Source organism: Gavialis gangeticus, unplaced genomic scaffold (genome assembly GCF_001723915.1).
Source record: "Gavialis gangeticus isolate Ggan-Ray unplaced genomic scaffold, GavGan_comp1, whole genome shotgun sequence".
In the NCBI taxonomy this organism is placed as follows: domain Eukaryota; kingdom Metazoa; phylum Chordata; order Crocodylia; family Gavialidae; genus Gavialis; species Gavialis gangeticus.
The window spans coordinates 145,868,579-145,877,066 of NW_017729025.1; the positions used below are offsets into that span (position 1 = coordinate 145,868,579).

General features: G+C 45.4%; 1 protein-coding gene across 1 annotated transcript in view; it reads right to left on the bottom strand.

The window, feature by feature from the left end:
* Nucleotides 1-8,488, bottom strand: part of KCNQ1 (potassium voltage-gated channel subfamily Q member 1) — a gene marked incomplete at its 5' end in the record, with an annotated part of 669,633 nt that overhangs the window by 38,401 nt on the left and 622,744 nt on the right. The window lies entirely within an intron of this gene.

Below are 8,488 nucleotides of genomic sequence, written 5' to 3' on the forward strand. Positions count from 1 at the left end.
AAGCCAGATTTCAAAAACATCTTAATAATTTCTATATGTGCATAAACATGGGTGAATCCATGAGAGGCGGAGCAGCCACACCCCCTTGGCTGTGCAGTGCAAGCTCAGTCAACTCACTGACTGGTCAGCACAGCTTTTTTTGGTGCAGCTCTGGAACACAGGGGTGAATGCCACTCCTGCTGCCACTTCCTCCCAGTTTTCTCCTGCCAGCAGGCAAGGGGGTGGGGCAAACATCAGGAGCTGCCAATTTGGCAGCAGATAAGAAGATGGGGGCAAGCATCAGGAGCAGCACTAACAAGCCAATGAGGTCAGAGAGCTCACTGCACACGCACCACACAGCTGAAGTGGGGTGCATCCGCATCCTTCACTCTGTCCTGTATCTACCCCTGTAGTTCCACATATATCATCTTCCTTAGGAGGTAAATGAAATCTAAATTCTCACAGGAGTTCCTTCTTGAAACAGCCAGAAATTTTCATATGTTGGAAAATATTATCACAAAATCTTTATATAAATGGATTTCACCAAACATCTGACTTGTCCATTCTCACACTTAACAGCATCTCTTGGGATCTGGGAGACTTCACTACAAAATGCCTCTTAGCAGTGAGCAGAACCAGCCTGGAGCCCTACCTAAACAGGTCAAGATCTTCCAAACCAACAGTAAAAGAGCCATGCATAGTGGAGCAAGGGACTGAAATGTAGTAAGAACAAATGGTTTAACTATATACAGCAGATGTTGAAGAAGGAAAAGAGTGACAGAGAAACATAACACAACATTTATACTAGGAATATAAGCCAATTTACATTAAATGTGTTCCAAATCTCTTGCCCCATCTCAGCCATACAGTACTGTCATTCTGTAAGCACACATGTTCAAGTATATGCATATGTATACATAAGGAGCAAACAACACCAGAACCCTGAGAACAGGCCAGCTAACACTGGAGTTTGAGTGGAAGTCTGCAAAGGGAGTTTCTGCTCTGTGTTTTAAGAGCAGTTTCTGCTCTGTGTTTTTAAGTGTAGGTTAGTTAAGCCAGCCAAGCGCTTTAAGGGAAAGACATGGAACTTTTTTTTGTTTGCCTGTTTTAAGAGGGACCAGAAAAAGTAGCAGTGTTGGATGATCATCATGTCTGCTTACTCCTCCCCTGCCAGGGCAGATTCTGTTTAGATGGGGCCTCTGTCCCAGGTGCTTCCACCCAGGCCTTGGTTTGCTTTGCAGGGAATATGGCCTGTAGGTCTGCAGTGAAGACAGCCAGGTTGGGAAGCGGGTGTCCGGAGACTGTGGGGCCACTTTCCTCTAACTTGTCTGTGCATGTCTCTGGGCAGAGCACCAGTGGCTGGTGTCCACTGGCTCCTTGGATGCCTTTGAGGACAAGTGGGTCCAGCCTGGGGGGCTCTGCTTGGTGTCCCCTCAGGTGCACTTATTTTCACATTTTGACCCTTTGACCCACGTGACACTCCTATCCTGTTTTTCGCCTTTTTTGTCCCAAGAATTCTGTTGCATCCTTCACCCATTGTCCCCACACAGTAGGGGCTATTAGTTAGCTAGGTGGGCCTTAGAGCCCACGATACTTGAAGGATACAAATAGATTGGTGGGGGAGTGAATTCAGCAGTAATGTAACTGAAGGAGAGGGCACAACTGGGGAACCAGCCCTGGGCACTGCCTTTGTGTTGGGGCGTAAAACAGCTGTTGCTGTAGAGAGAACTGACTGTGCTGCTGCAATCTGCATGGCAGGAGCTGGCGATACCCTGGCACTACATGGCTGCTGTGGACATAGAGTGGCACTGCTATGCCTTTGGACTTCAGTGCAAGAGATGCCTGTTGGTGGATTGCCTCAGGAAATAGGTTAGGGAGCTGCAGGAAGGGGCTCCATTTACACAAGGCAAAACTAGACCTCCAAAACTATGGAAGAAAGCCTCCCAGAGAAGAATGTATGGAATAAGGAAGATCTCGATACTCAGGAGGGTGGGAGGCGGCATCTGGTCATCTCTAGTAGCATGCAGTACTCCACCCACTAACCATTAAGGTAAAAAAACATATATAAAGCCTGGTTTCACAGAAGAAGAACCAACTCCCATCCTCCATCTCCCCAGTGGATGAGCTGAAGCTGTCATGGGCTTAGATTGAAACAAGGGAGATTTAGGTTAGATTGTAGGTGGAACTTTCTCAGTAGGAGGGTACATAGGCACTGAAACAGATTACCTAGAGAGACTTTGCAATCTCTGTCACTGGAAACTTTTAAGTGAAGGTCAGACATACATTTGTTTGAGATCATTTAGACCAGGATGATACTACTCTGAGCAGGCAATCAGAATAGATAATCTCTTGAGGTCTTCTCCAACTTTATTTTTCCAAGGTTCTGTGATATTATAGGCACTGCCTGAATTTAAGGTTACCCAAGGCGTCCGACGATAAGGCCATATATCTGATTATTTATAACTTTATGAAAATGTAATTGATACAGCTGGAATTTCAATAAGGTAAGTTAGCTAAAATAATCCAGCCATTTTTGAGGTTGAGGTTATGGTAAAATACATCATTTTGCCCAGGTTAAAAACATCCTTACAACCCTAATGCCATTCTTGCTGGGCATCTAGATGTTAATTACAATTTTTCAGACATGTATAAATGGTTAAGTACGGGTGTCTTCTCACAAGAACAGCAAAAGGCATATCCCTGACAACAGGGCAATCTTCCCAGGTAAATTTCAACTCTCTTTCAGAACAAGGAGATGCTAGAGCTCTTCAGTGAACAGCAAAATATCTTGTTTTATAATGTCATACTTGTAAATGGATCAACAATTTTAGCTGAAATATTCCAAAAATAGAAAAAGTTCAGCTTGAAGCAGACACCTATAATGGAAAATTTCAGGCCAGGTAAGACTGTGAGCAACTGAAATTTGAGTCTTATAACGAGAAGTATCCTATTTCAGGGGCAGCATTTTACAGTGTGGAGCCACTTTAATGGAACTTAGCTCTGAGTACAGGCTGTGCACAAGCCAGCCTCTGTCACTAGAGCTGGAGATGGAAAGAAGTTGCAATCATTACTTTGTATCCACAGTGCCAACACTGCCCCCACTCCCCACTGCTCAGCAGCCATGTTGGTGAAGCCCCTTGCTTCCAAAACATGGCCAAAACATTACTAAAACTCCCCAGCTCTACAGGACAGATTAAATGGTTCCATGAACCAGACTTGACTCATGGGCTGTAGGTTGCCAATCCCTGTCCTAAATTGTTCTGGAAATACTCTAAAACAGTGGTGCTTAATCTTTTTGGCTGGTGGGCTGGATGGGCAGTGTCCAAGCTGATGATACCAATGCAGCATAGGGCGATGCCTCAGGACACCATGTGGCTGTGTAGAATGGGGCAAGGGGTATCTCAGTTTCAACTGCCCCTATGCGGGGGAGAGGACGTGGCCCAGCTCAACCTGGCCCCCTGGGAGAAACAAGCTGTGGCTCAGCCCCATCCAGCCTAGCGGGTGAGGGGAGGGGGCATGACCTTGCCCCAACTTGCTGCATGGGGCTCAGGGGTTGGGAAAATGACAGCAGGGGAGGGTGGCTGTATTTATTGCCAACACTCCCCTGCCATCAAAATTCCTGATCTGTGGGGAGCCCCGTAGGCTGGATACCCATGGCTCTGCAGCCTGCATTTAGCCAACAGGCCAGAGATAGAGCGCTCTTTCTCTAAAATATGGGTAATTCTCAATAACAGGCAGGTGAATAAGCATAATACACCTCAGAACCTGTATACATATAGACAAGGTGCATTTCATAGCTTAATTTTGACATCATAGGGCACTTGTACACATGACAGGGTTTTAGTCCTTAAGTTTGTATTCTATGCCCTCTAAATTGAAATGGTCAGTTTTTAATTGAAACGATGGGTTTTATTTTTTTGTCACTGTATGTATGTATGTTGTTATGCTAGTGGCCACAGGTGCCTGCTGAAGGCAGAAGCAGCGAGGGGCCCGATCCATTTTTTTTTTTTTGGAGGAGACTGCCTACTTTTCCCACGGCTGGGGGGGCCAATAATCTGTGCCATTAATGTGTCATTTTACGCTGGCTAACCCCCACAGCTGCAGGAGAGGTGGGCAGACTCCATAAAACAATAAACAAAAAAAGTCGACCGCTTGCCACTTTTGCCTGCAGCAGGTCCTGTGGCTGGCAGGATCCCTGGGGCTGCCTGGGAACAGGCTGGCTTGCCCCTGGAGCTTGGGGAAGCTAGTAACCTGCCCAGGCAGCCTGGCACCTCATACACTATCCTTGCTGCCTTCTTTGGCTGCCAGCACATCCAGCCACCTTCCTGCCATCTTCCCACACTGCCCTAGGGGCAAGCCAGCTCATTCGCAGGCTGACCCAGGCATCCTGCTGGCTGCAACAGCTTGCAGAAGGCAGAAATGGTGAGGGGCCCAATCCTTTTTTTCCTGAGGAGCCTGCCTGCCTCTCCTGAGGCCAGGGGGGTGAGCTGACTAGTGGTTGCAACGTTCTAAGTTGCAATGCTGCAAACTAAACTACATCAGGATGTAGTTTAGTTTGCAACAATGCAAACTCATTTAAAACCCCCAAAACTTGCATACATGTAATGTGTGATGCCCTTAAGCCACACAAAGGGAAATCTTCATTACATGTACAAGCACCCATACTATTAGTTTGGTCTTCCACAGAGGTTATGGGTACAACTTGTCCTGGCCATGAAATGAAATCTGTGTGTCGTGGGAAACTATGACATTTTGAAATTTCTTTCCAGAGCATCAAAATCTTGAAATAGGTCATGGAGTGAAAATCTGAAGCTATTTTGATTTGAAAACATCTAAATGAGCTCAGGAAAAAGTCCTGTTTTGATAAGGCTGAAAGATTTCATTTAAAAATGTTCCAACATTACACTATCCTGTAAAAGTCAAAACAACACAAAAGAAAATGAGAAACTCTAAACCAAATGTGTTGATGTTATTGGACTGAAATATTTTAACGTTATTGGAATAAGTAAAAAATGTCCAAGCAAATAATTTTGAAAGATTTTAATGGAAAATTTTGTTAAAACAGACAAGTTCCCAAAAAATCTTTTAACTGCGATAATAAAATAGCATTTTTGGATGGAACACTGTTCTGTCAAAATGTTTTTGACCAGCAGTATTTGCTATATGTACTTAAATAAATAGGACTCTCATCTTTTATATGAAGTAATCTAGCAAAATCTAAAATGGCTGTTTCTTGTTCCTTTCCTGCCATCAGTGCTGTTTGTAGGGGATTTTAATATTACAAGAGCCTACTCAATTGGGAATTGCTAATTGAGGGAGTCAGCCTGTGAAGAAATCCCTGTCAATCCCTGTTAGGATTATCAGTTTTAAAATAATTTACAAAACTGAAAAATGTCCTGTTTCTATTACTGGATCTACCTGGCTCTTCAGCAATACCTGTTGTGGTATTGGTGGGAGAATTGCTGTGTTCTATACAGAATTATAACTACGAACTCTGTGACTGAAAATAAAATAAGAATGGCCCTTGTACAGTGAAATGTGTATCTCGACTCTTAATCCTACCCTGAGTAACGGGGGTAATGCGACTTAGTTGGGACCCTTCCAAAGCATGCTATATTTTGTATTATTTGCCTGAGGACACTATAGACTAGAACTCATGTTACAATCTAGGTGATTTGTAATTAGGAATAGAAAGCTCTGTCCTAAGTGCAGGCCTTGCTCTTGTCCTTATTGAACCTCATTTGATTTCTTTTGGCCCAATCCTCCAATTTGTTGAGGTCTCTCTGAATCCTAGCCCTACCCTCCAGCATATCTACTACTTCCCCCAGCTTGATGTCATCTGAAAACATGCTGAGGGTGCACTCCATGCCATCTTCCAGGTTGTTGATGAAGATATTGAGCAAAACCCAACCCCTGGGGCACTCCACTTGACATCAGCTGCCAAATAGACATTGAGCCATTGATACTCCGAGTGAGATAATCCAGCCAGTTTTCTATCCACCTTACAGTCCATGCATTCAACGCATACTTCCTTAGCTTGCGTGCAAGAGACTATATCAAAAGCCCTGCTAAAGTCAAGGTATATCATGTCCACTGCTCTCCCTGCCTCCACAGAGCCAGTCATCTCATCATAGAAAGCAATCAGGTTGGTCAGGCATGACTTGCCCTTCATGAATCCATGCTGACTGTTCCTAATGTCCTTCTCCTCTATGCGCTCAGATAAGGATTCCTCAAGGACCTGCTCCATGATTTTTCCAGGGACTACAGTGAAGCTGATTGTTTTGTAGTTCCCTGGATCCTTCTTCTTTCCTTTCTTAAAGATGGGCACTGTATTTGCCCTTTCCCAATCATCCAGGACCTCTCCCAATTGCCATGATTTTTCAAAGTTAATGGCCAGCAGCTCTGCAATCACATCAGCCAATTCCCTCAGCACCCTCAAGTGCATCCCATCCAGCCCCATGGACTTTTACACATCCAGCTTTTCTAAATAGTCCCTAATCTGTTCTTTCAACACTGTTGGCTGCTCACCTTCTCCCTAAACTGTGCTCCCAGGTGAAGTAGTCTGGGAGCTGACCTTGTCTGTAAAGGTGAAGGTAAAAATGGTATTAAGTATTTCAGCCTTTTCTGCATTATCTGCCACTAGGTTGCCTCCCCCATGACCCACACTGTCCCTGATCTTCCTCTTGTTGCTGTCATACTCGTAGGACCCTTCTTGTTACCCTTTATGTCCCTTGGTAGTTGTGACTCCAACTGCACTTTGGCCTTCCTGATTTCATCCCTGAATACCCAAGCAATACTCATATGCCACTCCCTGGTTGGTTGTCCAAGTTTCCATTTCTTGTAAGCTTCTTTTTTATGTTTTAGCTCACTGAAGAGTTCCCTGCTAAGTCAAGTTGGTCTTCTTCCATATTTGCAAGTCTTCCTGCACATCAGGATGGTCCATTCCTGTGCCCTTAGTAAAGTTTCTTTAAAGTACAACTAGCTCTCCTGTACTCTTTTCCACCTCAGACTTGTCTCCCAGGGCACCCTGCCCATGAGTTCCCCGAGTGAGTCAAAGTCTGCTTTGCTAAAGTCCAAGGTCCTTACTGTGCTGCATTCCTTCCTTCCGTTCTTCAGGATCCTGAACTCAATCATCTCATGGTCCCTGCTGCCCAAGTTGTCATCTACTTCTACACTGCCCACCAAGTCTTCCCGGTTTGTGAGCAGCAGGTCAAGAAGAGCACAGCCACTAGTTGGCCTCTCCAACACTTACACCAGGAAGTTGTCTCCAACACTCTCCAAACACTTTCTGGATTACCTGTGGAATGCTGTATTACCTGCCCAGATATCAGGGTGATTGAAGTCCGTCATGAGAACCAGGGCCGGTGATTGGAAAATTTCTGCTAGGTGTTTGAAGAAAGCCTCATCTACCTCATCCTGGTCCTGTTTGAAGAAAGCCTTATCTACCTCATCCTGGTCTGGTGGTCTATAGCAGACACCCACCATGATATCACCCCTGTTGTTCTTATCTCTGACCCTAATCCAGAGACTTCCAGCAGGCCTATCTGCAGTTTCATGCTGGAGCTCTGAGCAGCCAAGCCGCTCTTTTACATAAGAAGCAACTCATCCTCCTCTTCTCCCCTGCCTGTCCTTCCTGAATAGTTTATACTCATCCGTGACAGTGCTCCAGTCATGCAAGCTATCTCACCAAGTTTCTGTTATTTCCATTATATCATAGTTCTGTGACTGTGTGAGGACTTCCAATTCTTCCTGCTTGTTTCCCAGGCTTTGCGCATTCATGTACAGACTCCTGAAGTAACCACTCAATTGCTCTACTTTCTCAGGAAGAATGAGAAGGCCTTCCCTATTGCCCCCTTCTGCTTGTGCTTCCTCCAGGTCACCCACTTCCCCACATTAAGTCAGCAAGCCTGTCTACGAAGATGCTCTTCCCTCTCTTTGTCAGGTAGATCCCATCTCTTCCTAGCAATCCTTCATCTCGGAACAACATCCCATGGTTGAAGAAGCCAAAGCCCTACTGGTGACACCATCTGCACAGCCATGTATTGATCTACAGGATGCATCCACTCCTGCTTGGGCCCTTCTACTCAACTGGAAGGATCAAGAACACCACTTGAGCCCCTGTCTCCTTCACCCTGGCATACCCCTGTAATCACTTTTGATCTGCTCAGGGTCACCCCTTGCAGTAACATTAGTGCCCACATGGATAGTATGGGCAGTAGTTGGAGGGCCAGACAAGTCTCAGTAATCCGTCCATGACATTTTGGATCTAGGCTCTGGTCAAACAGCAGACCTCCTGAGACAACAAGTTAGGCTGGCAAATGGATGCCTCTGTCCGCCACAGAAGGGAGTCTCCAACCTCACTATCAACTGTCGCTTTCTTTTGGTCGTGTGGCAGGGCATCAGTGGTGCCTGCCACTGTAAGGGCTAGATCAAGCACTCAGCAGGTGTTTGATTACAGTGGCCATTTTAGAACTCTGGCTGCCTGTATAAACAAGAGCTGGGAGGCAGG